We start from the raw sequence: 27997 nt of genomic DNA, 5'->3' as shown, positions 1-27997 counted from the left end.
GTTTTTGCTACCACAATCTTGCGAGCAGTTCTGGCTATAAAATAACCCAGTGACGTGGTCAATGACGCTGCTGTATTAATTATGCACACCCTTAAAACGCCCGTTTTGACCTTTAAGCACGCCTGCGTTCGGATCTCCACTCCCCGTTTTCAAGCACCTTCCCCTGTAACCACCCACATACGCCTCATTCTGTCTTTCAAAATAGCAGGCATTCGCTATTTAGGGAACAAACGATTTTCGGCCGCACTGACTGGTTCGCAAATGCGTATTACGATCCGTACGCATGCGCAGTTGGGCAAACATCGCTTGGAGCGAACGAGCGGCCGCTTACGAGCGGCTCTGAATCAGGCCCTATGTCCCGATATTTGTACCTTAAATCAAAGAATTTCCTACCATTTCACATGCTCAGTGGAGCGCACATAAAAAAATGAAAATTTCATTGGAAAAAGCAAAACGATTTTGCAATTGAATTGCAACTGAAATTTGTGGGGCGAGTTCGCCTTGAGAACGGCTCGCAGAACCCAACTCACACCTAATTGAATTGACCCAAAAATGTTACATTTCTGCAAAAATAGTACACATAGGTTAAAATCAGGCACATTTGCCTAAAACACATGCTAATTAAATATGAAATGCTGTAAGCAAATGTTGAAATTTTTAAATGTCCCAAAATGTGCTGTATAGAACAATTTGCTACCAGTTTCCCAGGTTTGAGTAGATCATAGTTGATGACTTTTCAATGGTCCCTTCCAGGAGATCCTGGAGGTTGAGGTCCAGGTGGGAGGTGATAATTGTGGCACTGTGCAGCTGGTGACGGAAGCACAATGATATATGATTCACTGCAAATTGTGTTGTCAAAGCTATGAACCACCCACTTCACTGAGAAATTGAGGGGGATATGGGAAGCTGGTTTACTCTCCCTGGACTGTGGGAGAAGTCTCTGTAATTCGGCAGACACTCTGGGAGAATAAGTAAGTAGAGGGTATTTGGGTTATGCAACTTGATCCTCTAAATTTTAATTCACACTGAATTTTGGTTATAGCTCTAGTGTGTCCCAAATTTCCCAGGACAGTACTTTTTTCCACCTACAATATGTAACATTTAATGGTCTATTCTAGAGGTTCCCAAATGCGGTCCTCAAGGCACCCCAACAGTTCAGGTTTTAGAGATATCCATGGTTGAGCACAGGTGGTTAAATCAAATTGACTGAGGTACTAATTAAGTCACCTGAGGTAAAGCTTGGATATCCTCAAAACCTGAACTGTTAGGGTATCTTAACGACTGAGTTTGGTAACTTCTGCGCTATTCTATCAAAATTGAAGTTTCTTATGGACCCATAATAGGTGGGGATAGATTCCTACAAATGTTTTACTTTATATGGAACTAAGAGGAAAATATGCAGTGGATTTTATAGCTCGAGCAATCCTCATGTCATATCAGTGTCCCAATTTTTCATTACAATATTTTATTGCCTTAAATAAATACATTTAGAAAATAAAATAAAATCAACATATAACAATTAGATGTACACTATCGGTCAAAAGTTTTAAAGCACCGCTATTTTTTTCAGTGTTTCTTGAAATTTATGAAGTTTAATGTATTAATGTACTCTAAAATTAAAGCACAGAACAAATAAACAATTTGAAATAAAAAAAACCTCATAGAATAGTTTTGTTTAAACAAATTTTACCAAAATTTTTGACTATTTATAACATATAACTGTCAAACAAACTTGTGGCATTTTTTCTGCACTGGAAATGAAATATTATTCATGAAGTTCTTCCCAACACTGTTTCAGAAGTTCCCTTCACTAACTAGTCATAGACCAGTGGGTAGTGCATGGAGCTACAAAATTTAGTGGTAGCCATTTTGGTTCAGGGTGCAAGTCCAGCAAAATAGACCCAGTCCATCATGCTTCCTCCTCCACATTTGGCAGTTGGTGTCACAAACATTTTTTCATCTACTCAACGACCTACAAAAACCCTGCATGATGAACCAAATATTTTACATTATGATTCAAGACCTTCTTCCATTCTTTAGTAGTCTACTGGTGGTGCTTCATGGCCCATAGAAGCCTCTTTTTATTATTTTGCCATCTTAGCAATGGTTTTCGTACTGCCACTCGAAGTTGTCAAACCTGCAACTCAACGTCTTCTCATTTGAAACTTGCTTACTTCGACCAATATTAAGTTGCACCTGAAGCTGTACTCCACTAAGCCACAAAGCAATCTGTTGACTCTCAGAAACGTGTCTGTTGTGGCTTTCGTTCTGTCTAAGTTTTCTCTAGTTTCTAAGTGCCTTTTGATGGTATAGGAAACTGTACTCACAAGCACCGTGGCTTTCTTTGCAATTTCTCTAAAAGAAATATCTACATTTTTAGGGTTATAATGGTCTGTATATCATCCTTTGTTAATTACCCTTTTCTTGCCATTATTATAGCAATATACAACTTCCTGTGCAACTGTCCAAAAAATGATTCAGGGTGTGTAATAGAAGTCTGTTCCAGTGCTGTTTTTATAGACATGAGGTTTATAATCAAGTACTTAACAGGAGTTGGGACACCAGTAGGAATTGTTTGCATCAATTTTCAAGGCTTAACTTACTTCCAATGAACAAATCTTGTTCTCTGAAAAACCCAGTTTTCATATTCTGAAATTAACATTATTTTACAAGTTTTTCTCTAACCTAAACTTTAAATAAGAAAACTCTGTCAGTTTATCACTTGCTGTTGCACCATTTCATATTTTTCCCTGGAGGGGGGTAGGTGGTTGAAGCTTGCTAACAAGAGTAAACAGTCCTGTCCAATCAGACTGGAGGCAGAGATGAGAGAGACTGCCAGGGGAAGGGGGTGGGGGGTGGAGACAGAGATGAGAGAGACTGTCATTAGGAATATAGGTGAGATAGGAGGAGATGGGGGGAGTGAACAGAGATGAGAGAGACTGCCAGGGAAAGATTGGGGGTGGACAGAGATGAGAGAGACTGACATTAGGAATATAGGTGAGATAGGAGGAGATGGGGGGTGGAGTGAACAGAGATGAGAGAGACTGCCAGGGAAAGATTGGGGGTGGACAGAGATGAGAGAGACTGACATTAGGAATATAGAGGAGAAAGAATGAGATGGGGGGGTGAACAGAGATGAGAGACATGAGGGCAGAGGGACATATATGAAGAGGGATAGGGGTAAAAGAAAAGAGATGAAAGATGGAAGAGGGGATTGAGGGGGGCAGAGATGAGATACAGGGAAATAGGGGTGAGGGGAATAGAAATGAGGGATGGGGGAGAGGACTGACATAAGAGACATGAAGAAGGGAGAAGGTGAGGGGGTCAGAGATGTGACACGGGAAGGGGAGTGAGCAAACAGAGATGAGAATAGGGGATAGTGGGGCAAGGGGACAGAGAGACAGTGAGGGAGAAGGGTGGGTGAGGGGGACATATGAGAGGTGGTAAGACATGGGTGAAGGAACAGATTAGAGACAGGGAGAAGGGGGCTAAGGGGGATATAAATAAGAGATGTGTGGTAAGGATGACAGAGATGGTAGATAGGGATTAAACATGATTATTAGTGATTTATTCAATGATGGATCCAAAATACTAGCTTTTGTAAATACTGTATACATTTTCAGAACATCATTAAAGTCCTCTAGCAGACTAAACATTGTACAGGGGGGAATGAAAAATTAAAAGCTGAGTACATTATTATAACAGGAAAAGAGCCCAGTGCTGAGACTGAGAACAACTTATTCAGGGCTGAGTTGAAGTGTTTGGGTGGATCACTAATAGGCATGTCACATACCCACCTTTCTGTCAGATGCAGAATGAAAAGATTACAGTAACTGACTACTAAAGCTAAATCAAGTGGTAATATACAGCTAACAATAAACAAGGAGAAAATGTAAAAAATCACAAGAGCAGTTAGTTTATGAATTGGTGGGCGCGGTACTTGCAGAAAGGGAAAGCCTAGGAAGACACTAACAATAACACAACTGATTTCATTTGAAAAAGAGTACAAGAGATTTAAAATAAATAAATAAAAGAGATGTCTTTGGACAGTTAAATAGAGTTTAAGCTTGGATGATGCGTAAATGTCTGCAGGCCTCACAAATCTACTGAGTTTGTGGATGAAAATATTATTTAAAAAGTACTTAGAGATATGAGGCATTAAAATAGCATATAATCTATAGAACAAAATATCCCACAGATAATAAAAACATACAGAGAAGAAGAGATTTTATATAATTTATTCATAGTGTGCATCAAATTTACAGAATAAGGGAAGTGGTACTGGGTATATCAGCACTTTTTTAACTTGGGGGCATTTTTACTAAAGATCATATTTTTTAAAGTCACTGATTCTCTGTGCCTTTGATGGTAGGATTTAAAAGGGAAATAGTGATATATGCCTGATTTTGTGTGCATTACTATTGCCCTTTTAAATCCACTCCTAAAAAAACACTGGGAATTGGCAGCATTGAATAACCAATCTTTAGTACTGTAGATATGCCCATAGGTCCTCTAGGTACACTAAAAGTCCTGCTTTTTAAGCACCGTATATTCATACTTGAGCACAGTTGAGCTCCTCAGTAATTTTAATTTAATTATCTGTACTCAAGCATGGATATACTTAAAGCCTGGGGTAAATTTACTAACCATTGGTTTTGAGTCCAAGTCTGACTATATCGAATTTCAAACCCCTATAACACAGCAGATTTGATAGCAAATACGCCGTCAATCTGATGCGGAGGTGAAGCACTGCACAGATCACTATCATCAATAACCAGCCCCAGACCTCTCAGGATGGGCTGGCATTGGAAAAGAGGGGGGAAAACGGTGTGAGGTCCCTCCTATTTTACAATAACCAGCACCAGACTTAACCAGCTAGGGGATAATGCCATAGCAGAGAGACACAAAGAGTGGGGTCCCCCTGCCATAACATTTACCATCCCCAAACTGGTCAGCCCAGGCCTGGAATTCCTTGAAAAATGGAGATCCCAAAATAAAATGGGGTCCCCCCTCCAGAGGAGCAACCAACTCTGGTGGCGGTGGAAGCGGGGTTAATAGTAATAACATAGATAATCAAATTGTCCATTACAGATGGGCTACAAGTGACAGGCTGCCCTGGCATGCTGGCACTTGTGGAACAAGAAGTGCCAGCATGCTCAGACATTAAGGGCTCGCTGGCAGCTGTAGTGCGCCTGTAAAGAAAATATTAAAATAATTTTGCACACACTTGCTCTTCTTCGGGTCACTCGGGGACACTGTCATAGAAATGAATGCGGAATTGCTGAAAGTCAGAAAGCGGTGATTGGCTATTATTGCAGTGTTCTCTCTCAGCTAATGAGTGCTTCCCCATTAAGTTCTATGACATTGTCCCCGAGTGATCTGTCATTTCTGGTTTTCACTGTAAACAGTGGTTGTTCTCCGGAACAGAGAACCAGATATTATTTCTGGGGTCCCCACATTCTGAAGAATTCCAGCCCTGGGCTGACCAGTTTGGTTCTGGTTAATGTTGTGGCAGGGGAACCCCTCACTGTGGGGTCTATGTAGTAAGCAGTGATAAGAGACAGAGAGAAAAGTGATGTCTGTGATAAGTTGCCAGCCAATCAGCTCCCAACTGTCATTTTTCAAGCACAGCCTGTGAGATGGCAGTTGGGAGCTGATTGGCTGGCACCTTATCACTTACTTATCACTTTTCACTCTGTCTCTTATCACTGCTTAGTACATAAACCCCTGTGTGTCTTCTGGCTAGTTCAGCCGGGTGCTTTTTAGTGGAAAATAGGGGGAACTCCATGCTGGTATTTCCCCCAATATTCGCTAATGCTGAGAGATTCAGGGCTGGATATTGATTTGGAAGGGAGGGCCTATAAATTTTACTTTATATTTAACCTTTCTTTTTACATTTTAACCTAATGAAGCCTCCACAGATCATAGTGATCTGTGCAATGCTTCTCCCTGACTCACTTGCCTCAGGCGGGTTTATTGTTTGGGTGGGTTTGCCATCGTTTTATCATGAAGCTTTGCTCTGTTTAAAAAAAAAGGGTGTGCATAGAGACTGCAGAAATATACACAGGTGCACCAGCCACAGGGACATGCTGCTGATAATGATTATAGTAGCTGCAATACAAATTTCTCATCCATGATCCTCCTGCCCTTCCCTACACATCCCAGTGGCCGGACCCCAGCCACCTGCAGGGCAGCAGCATTGGGGGTTGTGGTGACACTGACACTGGTGAGATGCAGGGGGTAGGAGTGAGAAGCAGGGGGTTGTGGTGAGGTGCGAGGCCTGTGGTAAGAGGCAGAGGGCTGTGTTAAGAACCAGTAGAAGGAGTGAGAAGTAGAGGCCTGTGGTGAGATGCAAGGGGCTGTGGTTAAATATAGGATGCTGTGGTGAAATGCTGGGGCATGAGTGAGACTCAGAAGGTTTTTGTGAGATGCAGGGGTTAGGAGTAAGAAGCAGGAGGCTGTTGTGAGATGCAGGGGGCTGTGGTGGGATGCAGGGGGCTGTGGTGACACGGTGTAGGTTGTTATGAGATGCAGGGGTCTGTAGCGAGATGAAATTGCTCCTATGTGAAGCCGGGGCGGGTCGCTAGTGTTAAATTATTGATTGTTGGTCCGATGTTCTAAAGCGTTCTGAAATCTGGCATTTTGTGAGTCTTCCGTTGGTTTTGCCTTTAGTAATTGCTTGGTTTGCAAAACCGATGGAAAATCGACCAAAATAAACAATAACCGACCTTTCATAAATATACCCTTAGTGTGTTTTGAGGACTGAGTTTAACAAACAGTGATGTAGATTAATACCATAAAAAATACTCTGAAGTGTAATCAATATACAGAACAAAATATGTACTTCTATGAAGTTGACCATACTTAGACAATAAAAACAGAACAAAGAAACACATTCCACATACTAAACAAAAGGAGTGGTACTCTGCAGTTATCCATACACATACAAGAAACACAGTGAAACATCACTTAAAGGTCCAACTTTGGTAACACCTTTGGGACCATGAGTTTACATGGATTTATTCATATTTACCTAAAAATTGTTAGAATATGTATCAATTTATGTATTGTTATTCATACAAGTGGTGAGACTGGATTTTTTTTATTACTTGTCACTTTTTATTACTTGTCACTATACTGGTTTCAAAAGTTTTTATTACATTGGTGAAATGTTATCAAGAAATACTCTTTTTCTTCATAAGTTCAAATACATAAAGCTATAAGATGGGAACCAATGATCAGCACCTCAGTTGTGGTGGAAATACTAAGAGGTAAATTTACTAAGAATTGATTTTGGGTGAGTTTGGGCCTTTTTTCAAACTCGCAAATTTACTAAGACCAAACAGGTGTGAGTTTGGAAGTGAGTTTTCTCTTCTCACTGTTAAAACTCATGTGAGTTTGCAAACTCGACTAAACTCACCATTGGCCAACTAGGAAGTACTTTACATGCAAAAGTTGCAACTCGCAAATTTACTAAGAATCGAGTTTACAATCTGGGGTGAGTTTGTAGCAAACTCACTGATAAATTGATGTTTCAAATAGACCACCTCCTGAGCTGCGAGTTTGGCAAAAACATAAATAGATCAATGTGATTTGTGTATGTTGCTGCCTGAATACCTAATATAAAGTGTTCTATTAAAAAAATTACGTAGGGTCCCCCCCCAAAAGCCTAACCAGCTCCGAACTTGCCAGCCAGTCCTGGTTCCTAAAATTACGGGAAAACAAAATGAGTAGGGTTCCACCATAATTTAGGAACCAGCACCTGGCTGCAGGGCCAGTCCTGGTGTTAATTATAGAGGGGAAAAAATTACTTAGGGGTCCCCCTATAATTAAAACCAGCACCGGACCCAAAATGGCCAGCCTGTAATGCCACAGGCCAGAGACCTTATTACCGTGTCTCCAGGGCCAAAGCATTCTCACCCCAAGTCACTCAGGCCAAGCCGGGGATTTCAAGGGAGGTGGGGACCACCCAAGAAGGGATCCGCCCCGAAACCCCAGGCTTGGTCTGAAGCACGGGGCTATTCCCTGCACCCCTGGGCTGTGGGTACAGGCGTAATAAAGTGTAAAATCAAAGAGAACTATTGGATTTTACAGTGAAACAGGTGCCTACCCTTTGGCACTTGTGGAACTACAAGCGCCAGCAGGCGGCCGGCACCCGTGCCCCCACTGTAAAATAAATAGTTAAATAAAGACAAAACACACGCCATGCCTAGTAAAACTTTATTTAATTTCTCACGGGGCACAAGCCAATCAGCCGCCGCTTTACATGTATGACCGGCCCATGATTCATAGAAACAAAATATATCGATGAGTACCTCTAAGCGCTTCCTTATAAATTATGTATTACAAAAAATAGCTTTACATAATGTATCTAAAAAATATATAACCTCTCAAATCAAAGGAGAATATCTTTTAGTAAATATAAAAATTAAAACATATACAAATTAAAAATCAGGAATATCCCATAAAGTGCAATAAAATTCTATATACACCAAGTACAAAGTGATTACTTAGTGCAATAAAAATGCAAATTACATAATGTATATAGTTCCTTGCTCTCATACTCTCATACCCTTTTGGGCTGGTGGTGTGCATAAACTCTTAGATGATCAAGAGGCCTTGTAGATTTAGGCAGTTTGAACTACACACCACCAGGCTTTGCCTCAATCTTTTGGGGAAGAGTCCAAGGTAGAAGTCCATTCAAAGCAGCATAGCTGTTAACACAACGCGTTTTGGATGCCACAAAGCATCCTTTTTTAAGTGTAGAATTCTACACTCTTGATCTGTCCCTTTACCGTCTCCATATTCAGTATAATTCACTATTACTGCATCCAATTGTTCAATCAATCAGCTTCTATCACATCTTCCTTAATTCATTCTGGGTAAAAGAAAGCAGAGAAATGGAAGTTTAGTAAATGATGAGCTCGGCAAGCAGCCTAGAAATTGCATAAAGTTCTATATTAGGATTATTTGAATACATTAATTCCTTAATATTTATATAAAAATAAAAAACACAGTAGAAGTCCCTTTAAAAGCTTCACCCTAGTAGCACACAAAGTGTTTGTCATTGGGATGCTTACCACAGCCCCAAAGTATGACACCACTCCTAATATTTTAGGTGTTTCTGAATACAATGCCTTTAGTGCTTTGTGAGTGTCACAGAATTAACATAACATTTTTGTTTCATATTTTATTTTCTTATTATTTTTTGGTCAGATTTTGTTTCTTGTAAACAGTTGCAAAATGACACTGGATACTCTTCTGATATTTTCTATTTGTCTCATTTTAATTTTGGCGTAAAGCAGTATAAAAGTGGATAACAGCAAATACAGAGTAAGACCATGTTCTTGATTGTGTAGCAGCAGATATAATTAAAAGTTTATAACCTATATGTGATATAACTATTATTGCCTTTCACGGATCTCTTAATTGACATACAAATTAAGTGTTTCCCTACCAATTCTTGACCACATATTAGAAGCATCCATTCATTTTCCTAACTTCTCCTAATATATCCTAATTTTTAGCATCATCAAATGGTATGCCTGTACCCATGCTCTGTACTGTATATGGTACAACTTTCATCTTTTCAGCCTCCCAGCTACAGTACTGTACTATTTTCCATTACCCACTCTGATCTCAATGACTTTGCTTGGCCGTACAGCCTCTACACCTTCTGAGGGCCTCCATTCATAAAACAAAATACACATCAAGCAAAATCTATTTCAAATGACATTTATTAAGAGTTTTTGTCACAATTAAAACTACAATTTTTTTTACTCTGCATTACAAAATTAGGAATTTATTGATGAAATTTGGCTGGCCGCTCTTACAAGCTTATCCTATAAGAAGACCAAGATGGTGAAAACCTCATGACTCAGAAAGAATCATTCTTCAGCACTCAGGAGAGGGAAAAAACCCCTATGGAGGAAACCTCTGGGGACCCTTGGCTTGAAGGACTGCCCGTCCCTCTGGGCACTAGGAGGCTATGCAGAGTAACATTATCAAACTTAATCAAATGTCAACATGTGAGATTGAAATATACACCATACCATACTAATAACTAACATAGGCTGATGTTATTAATATAGCTCCTGTCCACATCTCCTGACATTACCCAATTCACATTCCTCGAAAAGCTGTGCAATTTGCTGAAGGGGATGGCTATCCCCTTTTGAGAAGCACCAAATTTACCCAAATGGCTGAGATATAGCGGTAGTTGCCCAGCTAGAACCTCAGATTGTAGAAGTAAAGAAGCTCAAGGTCATATTTTATTTTAGGGTGGTCATGCTCCGAGTCTGTAGGCACATCTAAGTGAGGCGTCTTTGGCTTTGACAAGATACTTACCTTACTTGGGCATCTTTCCCTCCGTGGGCTGTGTGTATATGAGGAAAATATCAGGGTGCAGAAGATGTATATGGAGTATGCTATTGACAGCAATAATAATGCTAATGTCAGTGTCCTGGGTGTGTGAGAGGTAGCAACAGCCAACAGTTATCATTATGACATCACAGCATGACCTCACTCGTGTTCTACATTCCTTGAAGGAGAAGTGCACAAAATAATTACTACTGGTGCGATATGTTTATATTCCTCCATCACCACCTCTTTCAAATAAACCTAGGTCCTCTTTCAATGTCTCTTCTTGGGATCTAATTCACATGCTCAAGGAACTAGCCAAACATTCAAACAGTAATGGACTAATGTAGATGTGTTTAGTGTAACTAACTTCAATATGATGTGTACAGTATTATCAACTAAATATGCATTCAGAGTAAAAAACAAGTTTAGGACATAGTTTTAGGACAATATGTTATGTTTAATTAAATGAATTATATATTCACTCATACGTTCTCCTACAGCAGTTCAAAGTTCTGTTAAGCAAGAATATTGTGAATTCTGAATTACTTGCGTAACTCTTTATGGTTGAATGATCTTTTATGAGATTTCTGCTTTAGGTGATTACATGCTCATTTAGGAATTTGAGGAAGTGTGCTGGATGAATACTCACATTGCTGAAGATGTTACATAGAATTTAGATATTTCAATTCTTAACATTACTTGTCAATTTTGGAATGCTGTTTTGTTTTGTAGGGTTCACCACATTACCGCTACAGAAATCATGGCCTGAAAACATTCTCTTAAAGAATGTAGTTTGTGAACCACAAAGGTATCAGCCAACATTGGCATTGAAAGGATAATTTTAGTAAAGAGAAATATATGTTCCAATTTTAAAAACAAAATTATTTTGTGATAAATAACTTACCAATGCATTCATCACTCCCAATCTGTGCAGATATTTTTGGTGCTTTTCAACAACTGTGTTTTATGTTTTAATCTTTGAGAACGTTTAAGTCTAAGGGCCTGATCCATTAAGGATCATTATTGCTAAAGCGTACACAGATGGGCGACTTTTGCGTACTGCGCATGCATAGGCATCGCAGTGCGCGTGTGCACAAAGGCACCACTGCAATCATGAACACCATGGAGAGCCATCGCAGAGTGATTGACAGGCAGTGAGCATTTGGGGGTGGTGACGGGGGGTGGTCGGCGAAACACAGGCGTGTCTGTCCGTTTCAACGCCATTGCATGGGCGTGCATAATTTAGCCAGTGCAATTGCATATGCCTGAGTACTTACAGCGTGCAACAAGGTTAGCATTTTCTAAGTAAGGTAAGGGCTGCTATAATTCTGCGTGAGGGGCCGATGGTACTAGATGTTACCAATGTTTATGGAAGTTTGCAAGGTATTACGGATGTGAGATAGCGGTAGTGGGAGGCAGTGGGCGTCTCTATGCTGGCGACGGCATTGCTATAGCATTCATTAGCATATTTTCGCAGCAGACCTGTGTGCAATTATGGAGCTGCAATCGCAATAGCGATTCTTTATAGGCCCTAAGTCTTGAGTTTTAGAATTACCCCACAGCTCTGACATGCCTCCCCAGATGATTGCATCTCTTGGATTCCCTATTGAGACAGATGCGCTGTTAATGAGCCGATCTGCCAGGTGGCAAATGTGCAATAACATCACAACTGTTTGCCAGACAGATCATTGGACACAAAGTGATTGTCCGTGTGCCAACTGTATTTTGCAGGGTTAAGCACCACATTTGCTCTGGAGCCAAGCATAGATATCACAGACAGAACCGCCGGTCACGTGACAATCAGAACTTGCGGACAGGCAGCCAATCAGCAGTGCCCTAACCCACCATGCTCACCCGCCACACACCACTGCAGTCCATATTGCCGGACGTCCACTGCGATGCATGTTATGTTAGTGGTGCGCCTGGCTCCTTCTGTCTGATTCCCCCGGCTCCTTCCACACTGTGTGGGAAGAGACATCATGATATCTCCCACAGTGATGTGCAAGGAGCCATGGGACCATGCAGAACTGTCTCCATCACCCTACTGTGACACTGACTGCATCACACACAGCCAGCACCCTGTGGGGAATGACTAGCTGCCCACAGCAGCAGCCTCAGCTAGTGAAGTAAGTAGTAAGTTGAGAGGGTGATAGGCAGCAAAATATAAGTGGGATGATAGGCACGGAGGTGTGTTAGTGGCATAAAAATATATTAGGAAGATTACTGGCATGGGGTTGATGGGCATAAAAATATGGCGGTGATTGGCATACAATATATACAGTGGGGGGGATGTTATGGGCATAAAATATATTATATAGAGAGATGTGCGCCGAGCCCCGTGTTTTGGTTTTGGTTTTGGATCTCGATTTCTCCTGGTTTTGGATCTGGTTTTGGATTTTTTTCCTTGGTGGTTTGTTTTTAGGTTTTGTTTTTGGTTTTGGATCTGTATTTCTTCCAAAAAATGATAAAAACAGCTAAAACCACATAATTTGGGTCTATTTTTGTTCCTACAGTATTATTAACCTTAATAACAATCATTTTCAGGCATTTCTAGGCATTTTTAACCACCTCACAGCTCACAATATTGATTTCACTATTTTTAACCAATACAGGCCAAAGGCTGCAGTGAGCTGGCTGGCTAAAGAAGCAACAGAGCAGCAGCACAAACGCACGGCAGTTTAAAAAAATATCAGACATCTATGAAACATTGACACACAGCAGTGGCAGACAGGATGGCAGTTTAATAAACTATAATAATGTCAGTCGGCAATGCCCCAAATTGTGCCAAATGTAAAGGAAAGAGGTGCAAGATGGTATTGTCCCTCCCACCCACTCTTATGTGGGATATTAAAAAGGACATGCACAGTTTAACAAACCAAGCACTTTAGCCACTAGGACTGACACTTTCGTGGCTGAACTCCTTGGTTTGTTTGGGCCCCCACAAAAGATTTTTTGGAAGGACTACCTTTAATTATTAAGGAGGAGGTTGATGATGAGGGTGTTGGTGGTGGAGATTGCATGTGCTGGTCCAAACTGCTGGTAGCTGATACTGGGCTGCTTGTTATTCATTTACAAATTATAATTTTGTTAAACAAATTGCATGAACTCGCTGCAAATGACGTAACAGGGAGGAGGTGCCTAGATGGTTAACGTCCCGTCCTCTGCTAACTTTGGCTTTACAAATGGAACAGACGCCTTCACAACTGTTGACAGAATTTAGATTAAAATAATTCCACACCCAAGACGTTGCTTTTCTGGCTTTCTTTTTATCATTAGCAAGAACTGCTGCCACTGGTGGCTGATTTACGCAAACCACATCCTTATCATCAACATCCACGTTAGCGTCAGATAAGACCGAAATTTCCACCTCGTCCTCCTTTTGCACTTCCTCCACACTATCATCCTCATTTTTTATTATTTCACCATCTAATACTAGCACAGCCGTCATGGCGTCAGTGATCCGGTGTGAAACTGGGTGACAGCTGTTATACTTATTTCCTCTATCAAAGAACTGTTTAATAGTCAATTGTTTTTTTAAATTACTTCTGATCACGAATGAGGATGTTGATGATGATGCAGGTGTTGGTGTTGGAGATCGAAGGTGCTTGGATCCCACAGAGAGGGAGCAGGTATGTGACACTGGACTTGTTACGTTTTGAGTTTTGGAACTTGGCGACATACACTTTCATATTTTATGAATGCGCTCCAAGTGACCAAGTGACGTAACAAGGAGGAGGTTCCTAGGTGGTTTAGGTCCCTCCCTCTACTCACTCTTGCTTTGCAATTGTTACATATGGCTTGACATATTATGAGGGGGTGATGGGCATAAAAAGTTTTTATATTGGAAAAAAGATTGATAAAGCACAAGTGTCTATAATGTTATGTGTGTGTGAAATTACACAGAATGATATGGTGTAATATGTTATGTGTGATATTGTAAAACTGATAATGGTGTGTAAGACAATGTTCATGGTGACCAAAAATTGGCACAATAAAATTATAATAAAAAGCAATAAACTCATATATGTCATTTAAATAAATAAATTAAATAAATTATGATTAAAACCCACCTGTAATACATAAACCACAATGAGAATGTTTTTGTTAGTTTCTTTTTGCATATTGAAAATCAGCTAGGATACCTGGTGTTGCCCGAGTTGAAAACTGGACCGTGAAGTACACCTGCAGCCTTTATTTGTTTATATTCTCCTCGCCTATAATCCATTCCATTGATCCTGAAAAGGATCCCACTGTTGCTAACATGCATGCAAACAATGGCATAACTACTGTGGGTGCAAGGGGTGTGGCTATTATGGTGCCCGAGCTGCCTCTGTTGCCCGTTGGTCTAGTCAGGTTCATCGAGGTGGGGCCCGAGTGTCAGCAATGTTGATTTAGTGCCAGACCACTAGCTGATACAGCTGGCGCACTGTCAGGCAGTCATGGAGAGACAGTGCAACTGGGTGCGAGGCATTCAGAGCTCATGGACACGCAGCCAATCAGCAGTGGTGACACCTGATTGGCTGCTGGTCAACGAGCTGTGATTGGGCTCACGACCACCGCCAGATTCAAATTGCGCTGGTGCTGTCTGTCCATATCTGTTGCTGCCTGCCTGTGCGCCAGCTGTAATTATCTGGTGGCCCAGCCCCAAATCCACACCTGCTGACTGCTGATGGCACACAGGGGGAGGCAAGAGGCTGCTGGAGGACACAGGGAGGTGAGTTGCTGGGAGGGGGTAATGTATAAGGGGCACTACTATTGTGTGGAATAATGTGTTATATGCGGCACTACCACTATTTAGAATAATCTGTGAAGGGCATTACTGTGTGGTATAATGTGTAAGGGTCATTACTGTGTGGCAGGAATGGGTATGAAGTCCCGACACCAGCAGCCCAAAGGGAGAAGATCCCACAGGACAGGTAAGTACCCTATTTCTACCCCTCTCCCCCCAACCCTCCCTCAGAGGTGCCTAATCCTAACCTCACCCCTAGTGCCTAACCCAAACTTCCCCCAAGGGGTGTCTAACCCTAACCCCCTCTTACCGCACCCTAAACCTAACCTTCCTGGGGTGGTCCCTAACCCTCCCCCCATGGCTAACGCTAAGGGCACCCCGGACTTACCTCATTCGGTCTTGTATCCTTTGGCGTTCTGGTGTTGGGATTAAGATAGGCTTTGGTATTTTGATGCCTATCTTAAATCCCTTGCCGGGATTCAGATGTCGGTATTGAAACATCCTATTTGGCATAATGTATAAGGGGTACTACTGTGTGGCATAACCTGAATGGGCTCTGTGTGGGGGCAAAGCTATGTGTTTTTTTACCTCTGGTGGGGACCCTTTTAAGATCTTGCCATGTGGCCCACAAAATTCTAGTTACGCCCTTGCATACAAACACAGAGGCACTGAATTTAATATGAACTTGAGTGAGTCATCAAGTTCGCTCAGACTGGGGTTAAAAGGATTTTGTTTTTTTTCACACAGGTTTTTGGCAGCTTGCCAATTTCCACTGGAGCCAGTCCCAGAACCTGTGGAATTTAAGAGTATCCCAATATTTACTGATTGTGTCACAGTATGTGGCCCTGACAAAGTTCAAACCCTATTCAAAAATCTAATCCTGGTCAACCTACACAACCATGCCACATTTGGTGGAGCTAAGACCAAAATTCTGGCCCCGCATAAAGGACAAATAGTCGGACAGACAGACACGCTTTCTCACTTATATAGATATAGAGATTATTTGAGTCAGAGTGCTCATAAAATGTATTCTTTTTTGGTTTCTCCTTACCATACATATTTTATGGTGCACCTCCCTGGGAAAAAATATATAATTTAATTTAAAAAAATATACAGGAAAAAGAATGTATATCTATCTTCTTGTTAGTTTTTTCTGACTCCCATCAGAATGTAACTTTCCCCATGGCCTCGACCTTCTATGTGCCACTTTTATGCCAACAGACCCCTCCACATGTAGTTTATGTGCCTTAAGTCCCTTCCAGGTGACTCTTATGGACCATCAGACCTTTCCACATGCCCCTTACTGTATGGACCATCAGATCCCTCCTCATGTCCATTCATAAGAAGACTCCCCTAAATAATATTGTCTTAGTGTGGGTGACAGTCTGAGTATTAGCATAGATAATAAGAATATTTTAATTAAAGAGTTTTCTACTATGCACTCCTATTTTGAAGATTGCCGTCATAGAAGAAATAAAAACACCACCAGATCTAAGACAGATGGCAAGTCAGATTCACAATAATACTGTTTAAAAATGTTAATAATTCAGTAGGCGGTGCGCATAGTTGCAGCGGCTGCAATGCTTGTACTTAGGACTGTGTTCCGGGGGTATCGGCGAGGGCTCATTGTGCCCGGTCTCCTGATGCTGTGCCTGGCTGTCACAGCTCCAGGCTGCTTGGGGCGTATTCAGTATACCCATCATGATATTCTGGCGTTGGAGAGCTTGGGAGCTGCTGGAGCAGGAGCATGGAGAGCTGTGACCGGCGCCGTGCACTGTCCGTGCATTGTCTGCTTGGCAGCCGTTCCCCCAGGTAACGTGTCCTGGAGTGATGATGTCGGGGTTGCTGGGGTGATTGCGTCAGAGGATGCATAATCTGCGGTCCCCAGAACCGCCTCCCAGGAAGCCGGATGGAGCTATAATCATCGCGGCAGGAGCAATGACAGGAAGGAGCATCACGGCTTGACCGAGAACTGGGAGCAGAGGAAGACCTGGCAGCAGGCTCACCAACAGCGCTGACTGTATCCGTGGCGGCTGAGGAGGCAAAAAAGGGGGAAGAGGGCTGGCAACGTAGCAAGATTGAGGTGTCAGCCATTTAAACCTTCTCTGCCTAGTGCGTTTTTATCCAATGTAAGATCTCTTTGAAAAGATAAATTAAATCAGACTTTGGGCTCTATTTATTAACATTATTTTGACTAAAATAAAGTGAAAAAGGGTGTTTTCACGTCCTTTTCTCATTATTTTAGTATCACCTATAGTTATTACAGGGCAATTGGAGTAGAATTCGTAAAATTCTACTCCAACCCCTAAGAATCACTTATTTTTAGTAATCAGATCGCATTTCCCATAATTGTAATGGGAAATGTGATCTGTCTGGTAGTTACTAAAAATAAATTGTGAAATAAATACCTAGGGAGGCCCTGTGATAATAACGCCACCTCCAGGTTGCAGTGCAGCATGGGATATCACCTGACCGGAGGCATGGAGGACATCACCGGAGGCCCGGATCATGCAGGTAAGTGTGAATAAGGGAGGGGGGGGTCGCGGGGGGTCCGCGGTCGTGGGGGCGGGGCCTAGCGCTGGGGGGCGGGGTTTAGCGCCGGGGGTAGCAGATGCCGGTCGGCGCATGCATGGGCACTTTGTCACTGTATTTTTTCCGAAAATACAGTGACTAGAGTGCGGATGGGATTCACAGGGACAGAGCTTTATCGCAAGCTTTGTCCCTGCAAGGGATTTGTAGTAAATCCCTGTTATATCACACTACAATCTGCATTCAATATGCGGATTGTAGTAAATAGAGCCCTAAGAATTGATTGCCATCAGCCATTAAATAACTGCTCTTTATTGATATTTACCGAGACTTGGTTGGGAATGAATGATCCTGTTTGCCCCTTTAAATTGCCTGGGAAGCAGAGTCGGATTTAGACCTCATGGGGCCCTAGGCAAGATACCGGTTTTGGGGCCCACCTCCCTCAAAAAATCCATAGCACTATACTTTCATTCCTAATTCATGACGCTGTACAGCACCCTGAAGAAAATGTCCACCGCAGTTGAGCAGCCCTTTACGATATAAGTCAAATTTCTAGGTACATACCGTGATAATCAACTGCGGTATGTACCCAAAGAGAGGCGGGATTTACCACATTGCAGATGTGTTGCTTAGTACATCCCGCCCATAGATAGAGAGAACACATATGTTGTTCGTCACTAACACTGTGGAGTGGCTGACGTTGCTCTGGTAGCCTCCTCTCACATAGTATATGCATATGTGTGTGTATGTATATATATATATATATATATATATATATGTTGCCTTGACAAAAGGACCTGAGTGTCCTGAAACGTTGGCTGATTTAGCAGTGCACAATAGTAAACTGCTGAATGCAGATTCCCGATGTTTGGGAATCTGCGCAGACGCAGGACCCATTCAGCGAGTGTGCGGAATGGGTCCTGCTATCTCGCTCGCAGACTGGCAGCAGACTGTCAGTGTTTAACAGTCTGCTGCCATTTGTGGGCGGGGAGGGGGCGGCGATTCCCTCCGTTTCACAAAATGGAAGCGTTTTTCCGCCGTTGCGAAGGAGGGAAGAAGCCAGGATCTCCGTTGGCTGATTTAGATATCCTGGCCTCTTCTTCTAAACGGCAGCTGCTGACTGCGGGACCCAATGGGTCACCAGAGCCGGCCGATGTTACGCAGCTTATCCGATGCTACGTTGGACAACGCAGATGGGATAAGTAATGTACAGGGGGCATCATGCCTCCTGTGCATTACCATATATACAAGGATCGCAATTGCAAATCTGCCTGCATGCAGCTTTACAATTACGATCCTTGCAGAATCAGGCCCTCAGAGTGTCACCGTTACTTTCACCTGCTTATATATAGATAAATATAATATATATTATACACACACACATATATATATATATATATATATATATATATATAAAATTGTATATACACACACACACACATGTACATGTATACATATATATATATATATATTAGGGGTGTGCACCGGCCACTTTTCGTGTTTTGTGTTTTGGTTTTGGATCTGGATCTTTCTTTGTGTTTTGGATCTGGATTGGTTTTGCCAAAACCACCCTTCCGTGTTTTGGGTTCTGGGTTTTGTGTTTTGGATCTGTATTTTTTTGAAAAAAAGCATAAAAACAGCTAAAATCACAGAATTTGTAGGTTTTTCTGCTCCTATGCTATTATTAACCTCAATAACCTTAATTTCCACTCATTTCCAGTCTATTCTGAACACCTCACAATAGTGTTTTTATGTCCAAAAGGTTGCACCGAGGTAGCTGGATGACTATGCTAAGCGACACGAGTGGGCGGCACAAACACGTGACCCATCTAGGCGTGAAACTGCAGTGGCAGACAGGATGGCAGTTTGAAAAACTAGGCCCCAAACTGTACATAATGCAAAGAAAAAAAAGAGGTGCAAGATGGAATTGTCCTTGGGCCCTCCCATCCACCCTTATGTTGTATAAACAGGACATGCACACTTTAACAAACCAATCATTTCAGCGCCAGGGTTTGCCACACAACTGTGGCTGAAATGATTGGTTCGTTTGGGCCCCCACAAAACAAGCTGGCAATTAATCTGTCCCTGCACAAACTGGCTCTATGGAGGCAAGATGTCATCCTCATCCTCCTCATCCACCGATTCCTCACCCTCTTCAGTGTGTACATCCTCATCCTCACAGAGTATTAATTCGTCCCCGCTGGAACCACAGGTCCCTCTGTACATTCTGGAGGCTGGTCTCCCTGGAAGAGTTGATAATTCATTTTATGAACATCATCTTCTCCACATTTTGTGGAAGCAACCTCCTACGCCTTTCGCTGACAAGGTTCCCGGCTGCACTAAACACTCTTTCGGAATACACACTGGAGGGGGGGCAACTCAGGTAAAATAGAGCCAGTTTGTACAGGGACCTCCAAATTGCTTCTTTTTCCTGCCAGTACAGGTACGGACTGTCTGACATGCCTACTTGGATGCTGGCACCGATGTAATCCTTTAACAGACAGACGCACGCTTGTCGCTGCTGCTTTGAGGATGCAAGTGCGGCTACAGCCCACACAATTCACAAAGACAGAAAAAAAAAAAAGAATATTTTTATTGTTTGTGGAGCGCACTTTGAGGGTTACACCACCCTTTAACAGACAGACGCACGCTTGTCGCTGCTGCTTTGAGGATGCAAGTGCGGCTACAGCCCACACATTTGACAAAGACCGAAAAAAAAAGAACAATATTTTAATTGTTTGTGTAGCACACTTTGAGGGTGTCACCACCCTTTAACAGACAGACGCACGCTTGTCGCTGCTGCTTTAAGGATGCAGGTGCGGCTACAGCCCACACATTTCACAAAGACCGAAAAAAAAAGAACAATATTTTAATTGTTTGTGTAGCACACTTTGAGGGTGTCACCACCCTTTAACAGACAGACACACGCTTGTCGCTGCTGCTTTAAGGATGCAGGTGCGGCTACAGCCCACACAATTCACAAAGACAGAAAAAAGAAGAAGAATATTTTTATTGTTTGTGTAGCACACTTTGAGGGTGTCACCACCCTTTAACAGACAGACGCATGCTTGTCGCTGCTGCTTTGAGGATGCAAGTGCGGCTACATCGCACACAAGTCACAAACACATTAAAAAATAGTTTTTTTATTTTTTGGAGCACTTTGAGAGTTACACCACCCTTTAACAGACAGACGCACGCTTGTCGCTGCTGCTTTGAGGATGCAAGTGTGGCTACAGCCCACACAATTCACAAAGACAGAAAAAAAAAGAACAATATTTTAATTGTTTGTGTAGCACACTTTGAGGGTGTCACCACCCTTTAACAGACAGACGCACGCTTGTCGCTGCTGCTTTGAGGACAGTATCATATGCAGTGACAGTAGACTTGTCAGAAATTGTTGGCATGTCCTTCAGTCCGGACCAGATGTCCAAACCAGCCCTTGACTTATGACACAGGCGCACGCTTGGCGCTGCTACTATGTTGATGCACGTGCGGCTACATCGCACACAAGTCACAAACACATAAAAAAAATAGTTTTTTATTTTTTGGAGCACTTTGAGGGTTACACCACCCTTTAACAGACAGACGCACGCTTGTCGCTGCTGCTTTGAGGATGCAAGTGCGGCTACAGCCCACACAATTCACAAAGACAGAAAAAAAAAGAACAATATTTTTATTGTTTGTGTAGCACACTTTGAGGGTGTCACCACCCTTTAACAGACAGACGCACGCTTGTCGCTGCTGCTTTGAGGATGCAAGTGCGGCTACAGCCCACACAATTCACAAAGACAGAAAAAAAAAGAACAATATTTTTATTGTTTGTGGAGCACACTTTGAGGGTGTCACCACCCTTTAACAGACAGACGCACGCTTGTCGCTGCTGCTTTGAGGATGCAGGTGGAATCTAGACGGGATTTGGAACCGGGGACACACTACCTCCATCAATTGTCTAAATCCCACTGCACTAATGGCGGATACCGGACGCACGTCTAACACCAACATAGCAGTCAAGGCCTCAGTTATACGTTTTGCTTCAGGATGACTGCTGTCGTACTTCATCCTCATCGCTAGGGACTGTTGGAGGGTCAATTGTTTAGTAAAAGTAGTGATGTTCCTACTTCCTCTCTGGGATGATGAACAACTCCCAGCAGCAGCAATAGCACTAGGAGGAAGTGGTTCTTGATCTTTCCCTATTTTATTTTTATCGGAGAAAGTTTGGTCCTCCATTTATGTTATATTGATATATAAGTGCGGCTAAAGCGCACACAAACACAGAAAATATTTTTTTATTTTTGCTGGAGAGTAGTGCACTTTGTGGGTTACACCACCCTTTAAGAAATGAGCCAGCCGGCTCTTTACTTATGGGACACAGGCGCACGCTTGGCGCTGCTCTTTTGTTGATGCACGTGCAGCCACAGTGCACACAAGTCACAAACACAGAAAATATATATTTTTTTGGTTTGGAGTGTACTTTGGGGGTTACAGCACCCTTTAACGGTCAAGCCAGCCGGCCCTTTACTTATGACACAGGCGCACGATTGGCACTACTTTGTTGATGCACGTGCGGCTACTGCACAAACAATTCACAAACACAGAAAATATTTTTTTTTTTGGTTTGGACTGGAGTGTACTTTGGGGGTTACAGCACCCTTTAACGGTCAAGCCAGCCGGCCCTTTACTTATGACACAGGCGCACGCTTGGCACTACTTTGTTGATGCACGTGCGGCTACTGCACAAACAATTCACAAACACAGAAAATATTTTTTTTTTTGGTTTGGACTGGAGTGTACTTTGGGGGTTACAGCACCCTTTAACGGACAAGCCAGCCGGCCCTTTACTTATGACACAGGCGCACGCTTGGCACTACTTTGTTGATGCACGTGCGGCTACTGCGCTCACAATTCACAAACACAGAAAATTAATTTTTTTTGGTTTGGACTGGAGTGTACTTTGGGGGTTACAGCACCCTTTAACGGTCAAGCCAGCCGGCCCTTTACTTATGACACAGGCGCATGCTTGGCACTACTTTGTTGATGCACGTGCGGCTACTGCGTACACAATTCACAAACACAGAAAATATATTATTTTTTTAGCACTTGGGGGGAGCACCCCTGATGGACAGAGCACCCCCTGGACAACACTACAGCACCCCTTTAGGACTGGGACACTGCACAGGACTTTGGAGTGGACACAGCCCCTATGGAGAACTGACTGCACAACACAGTCCAGCCAGCCCCTATGGACTTTGAAGTAGTGGACACAGCCCCTATTAACAACAGCAGCACAGCACAACACAGCCAGCCCCTATGGACTTTGAAGTAGTGGACAACAGCAGCACAGCGCAGCGCAGCACAGCACAACACTACTCTGCACTACACTACACTACACTACACATCCCAGCCAGCCCTAACTCCCACCCTCCCTCTTCACTGTCCACAGCCGAGTGAGAAAATGGCGCCGACGCGGGTACCTTATATAGGATCCAAAACCCGCGAGACTCGGAAGGCGGGATGATGATGTTTTGCCTCGATTTCAGATCCGAGTCAGGCGGGAAAAGTCAAGCCTGACTCGGATCGGCCTCGGATCGGGGGGGCTCGGGGGGGTTCGGATTTCAGAAATCCGAACCCGCTCACCCCTAATATATATACACATTCAAAGCTATAGGACCCAATGCCTTTGATTAATGACATTTTATTTGGTGACAAAGAAAGAAAGCTGTTCAATACAGTCTCTTACTATTATGATGCTGACAGACTGTTATACTGTATGACACACTGGCTTAGCCACAGCCGCCCACAGCTGCATCGTGGCATGAAACAACTTCCACCGTCTCTTCTCTTCTATATGCGGCTGTGTGCCTGGCGCTCGCCCCTCCATACCAAGTCACGTCCTCTTCTTCACTGCAGCCTGCGTGCCAACCAGTTACTGGAAGCCGCAGGCTGCAACTTATTATATGATTGGCCCCCCGCCGGCCCGGCAACTCAGCACTTCTCTGCGGCACCGGCGGGGACTGTGAAGGACGGAAGACAGCGGCTGCTTCTGGGATGGTTGAGGATCGCGGGATAGGATCTGATCTGCGGCAGGGGGCTGGTGCGCTCAAAACTCAGTGCAGCACTGCACGCTCTCACCAGGGCCAGATTACCAGGGCACCCAGCTACGGGACCCTTGGGACCCGCCGAGCCCTAGGCGGCCGCCTAGTTTGCATAGCAGTAAATCCGGCCCTGCTGGGAAGGCTTTGTTTAGAGCCGATAGGACACTAGAATCCAGCAAGAAAAAAGGTGGAGGCCTTTGTATTTATACATATAACAACTGGTGCTTGAATGTGAGCTTAATTGAGAACTAATGTTCCAAGCTGACTTGGAATTTATGCTGTTATGGTGCAGGCCATTTTATCTGCTTCTGGAGTTCTCTGTAGTTCTTGTGGCCACAGTTTACATTCCGCCCCAAGTGAATGTCACTACAGCATTGGACACCTTGGGCAAAATTTACTAAGCAGCGGGTTCTAAACCCCGGAATTATGGTGGCGGTTTGATGGCAGCTTCTAAACCCCCGGGGCTTTGGTGGCGGTTTTGCGGTGGTGTCTAAATGACAGCCCTGTTCTATTCTAAAATGTGATTTGACGGCGGTTTGGGCCTTAGTAAATCTGCGGATAGCAAAACCCCCGGGGTTTAGAACCCGCCGCTTAGTAAATTTTGCCCCAAACAGCAGACTGCTCATCTGGACCGTGCTTTCATTGTGGCGGGAATTTTAATAGGGGCTAAATAAAGTCTGTACTTCCGAAGTTTGTACAGAATGTGGGAGTACCTACGCGTGGTGATAACACACTCGACAATGTTTATACAAACGCTTTTAAGTCTATTTTGTGTCCCCATATTGGGCAATTGGATCATTCCTCCATATTCTTGGTCCCAAAATATATTTTGGTGATTAAAAGGTCTAGGCTGGTTACTAGGAATGTCACTATTTGGCCCGAGGGGGCTTTGTTAAGACTGCAAGGCTGCCTCGAATGTTCTAACTGGGACTTGTTTATTGAGGAGGCAAAAGTGGACTCTAGTATCAATATAGATATATTGGCCTCTATGGTCTTGATGTATCTCAATTGTTGTATAGAGAGTGTTACAAGGAAAATGGTAATTCGATTGTTTCCAAACGAGAAGCCATGGATGAATAGTGAGGTCTGGTCTCTACTAAGATCCAGGGATAGGGCATGCAGAGCAAAAGATAGTATTGCTTATAAGATTGCCCGTTCAAATTTGAAAAAGGGTATTCATTTGGCCAAAGAGGCATACTCAAATAAAATTGAAAGTCATTTTAAAGAACTTGGTGATGCTAGGTCAATGTGGCAAGTTATTAAGCATCTAACTGATTATAAAGGCTCAAATTCTCGTACCTTTAGGAAAGATGGCCCCTCAGCAGATTAATTTAAAAAATTTTATGCCAGGTTTGAGGAGGCTAATTCCACTCCTGTGGTAAAAACATGTGACCTCTCATCAGATAGTCCTTTGGAATTATCTGAGTTTGTGGTCAGGCTTTGCAGAAACAGAACTAATGCTAGTAAGGGTCCAGGTCCAGATTGTACAGCCATGGAGAAAGGTTTTGAGAATGACACAAGTATTGGTTTTCACAAAGTTTGCTGCTTTGGTCTTTTTAGACATTTTTGTCAGATGTTACTATGGTATACTGAAGTAAATTTACAAGCATTTCATAAGTGTCAAAGGCTTTTATTGACAATTACATTTAGTTTATGCAAAGAGTCAATATTTGCAGTGTTGACCATTCTTTTTCAAGACCTCTGTAATTCGCCCTGGCATGCTGTCAATCAACTTCTGGGCCACATACTGACTGATGGCTGCCCATTCTTGTCTAATCATTTCTTGGATTTTGTCAGAATTTCTGGGTTTTTGTTTGTCAACCCGCCTCTTGAGGATTGACCACAAGTTCTCAATGGGATTAAGGTCTGGTGAGTTTCCTGGCCATGGACCCAAAATTTCAATGTTTTGTTCCCCGAGGCACTTAGTTATCACTTTTGCCTTATGGCAAGGTGCTCCATTATGCTAGAAAAGGCATTGCTCATCACCAATCTGGATGGTTGGGAGAAGTTGCTCTTGGAGGATGTTTCGGTACCATTCTTTATTCATGGCTGTGCTCTTAGGCAAAACTGTTAGTGAGCCCACACATTAATGGTCTCAGGATGTTTTACTGTTGGCATGACACAGAACTGATGGTAGTGCTCACCTTTCCTTCTCCGAACAAGCATTTCTCCAGATGCCCCAAACAATCTGAAAGGGGATTCATCGGAGAAAATAACTTTACCCCAGTCCTCAGCAGTTCCATCCCTGTACCTTTTGCAGAATATTAGTCTGTACCTGATGTTTTTCTTGGCTTCTTTGCTGCCATTTCTGACACCAGGCCATCCTCCAAAAGTCTTCGTCCTGTGTCATGCCAACAGTAAAGCATCCTGAGACCATGCATGTGTGGGGTTGCTTCTCAACCAAGGGAGTGGGCTCACTAACAATTTTGCCTAAGAACACAGCCATGAATAAAGAATGGTACCAAACCATCCTCCAAGAGCAACTTCTCCCAACCATCCAAGAACAGTTTGGTGAGGAACAATGCCTTTTCCAGCATGATGGAACACATTGCCATAAGGAAAAAGTGATAACTAAGTGGCTTGGGGAACAAAACATCAAAATTTTGGGTCCATGGCCAGGAAACTCCCCAGACCTTAATCCCATTGAGAACTTGTGGTCAATCCTCAAGAGGCGGGTTGACAAACAAACACCCACAAATTCTGACAAACTCCAAGTATTGATTAGGCAAGAATGGGCAGCCATCAGTCAGTATGTGGCCAAGAAGTTGATTGACAGCATGCCAGAGAGAATTGCAGAGGTCTTGAAAAAGAAGGGTCAACACTGCAAATATAGACTCTTTGCATAAACGTAATGTAATTGTCAATAAAAGCCTTTGACACTTATGAAATGCTTGTAATTTTACGTCAGTATACCATAGTCACATCTGACAAAAAGGTCTAAAAACACTGAAGCAGCAAAATTTGTGAAAAACAATACCTGTGTAATTCTCAAAACTTTTGGCTATAGCTGTATTCCGGGTAGAGTCTTGTGGGTGTGTGCTGATCAGTGAGCAGGCATTTTTAAAAAGATTTTTAATCTATCACTAGTGCAGTGTATTGTTCTGCAATGTTTTATGGTGTCAACAATTATTCATGTCCCCAAATCAACAACAATTGGATTGAACGACTACCGCCCAATTGCCCTCACATTGTTATTGATGAAGTGCTTTGAGAGGGTTGTTTTGGGCCACCTCATGAGTGTGATACCGGTGGGTTTTGATTTACATCAGTTTGCGTATAGGTCAAACAGATCCACCGATGATGCTGCTCTCACTGTTCTTCATGAGGTTCTTTGTCATTTGGAAAATAAAGACTCTTATGTAAGATTGTTATTTGTGGACTATAGTTCCGCCTTTAACACCATTGTACCAGCAGTGTTAATTGCCAAGCTTCAGGAGATTGGCTTTGAAGTGCCCATATGTAACTGGTTATTAGATTTTTTTGACCAATCGTCTGCTAGTCAGTTAGGATGGGTACTACTGTCTCTTGTCTGAGCTTGTACTGAATGCAGGAGTCCCTCAGGGATGTGTTTTAGGCCCCTTTTTATATTCATTGTATACCTCCAATTGTTGTACTAACTGAAGTCCAATTTAATTGTAAAGTTTGCAGATGATACCACACTTGTGGGTCTTATTAGCAAGGGAGATGAGGACAGCTATAGTTAGGAGGTAAAGCGGCTGCTTAAGTTGGGTCAGAATAACAACTTGTTAAATAGTAAGAAATCTATGGAGGTGGTTATAGATTTTAGAAGATGTAGGAAAACCACTCCATAGCTGTTGTTCCTAAATGACGAGTAGGTAAAGATAGTTAGTCGGATTACGTTTTTTGGTTTGAATTTTACTGAGGATTTATCATGGTCCTCCCACATTGCAGCTGTGGTGGGTAGGGCCCATCAACACCTTTTTAGTTTTACGAAGACTTGGAGCAGTGGGTTTATCGAAGCCAATGCTTGTTAATTTCTACCGCTGCGTGATTGAAAGCCTTTTAACTTATGCTATCATAGTGTGGTATGGGAATTGCAAGTGTTCTGATCGTAGTTCTTTGTATAGGGTTGTTAAAGATGCTGAGAGAATTATTGGCCAATATTTGTCTAAATTAGAGGATATTTTTTCTAGAAGGAGTATAGCCAAGGCTGAAAAAATCATTTCTGATCCTAGTCATCCATGCCACTTGCTTTTTACACTGTTGCCCTCCAAGAAACGTTCTAGGTGTCTTGGATGCTGAACCAGCAGGTCCTTCTGTAATT

Source organism: Taudactylus pleione, unplaced genomic scaffold (assembly GCF_031769625.1).
Source record: "Taudactylus pleione unplaced genomic scaffold, aTauple2 ptg000792l, whole genome shotgun sequence".
NCBI lineage: Eukaryota > Metazoa > Chordata > Amphibia > Anura > Myobatrachidae > Taudactylus > Taudactylus pleione.
This window is presented reverse-complemented; position numbering follows the sequence as displayed.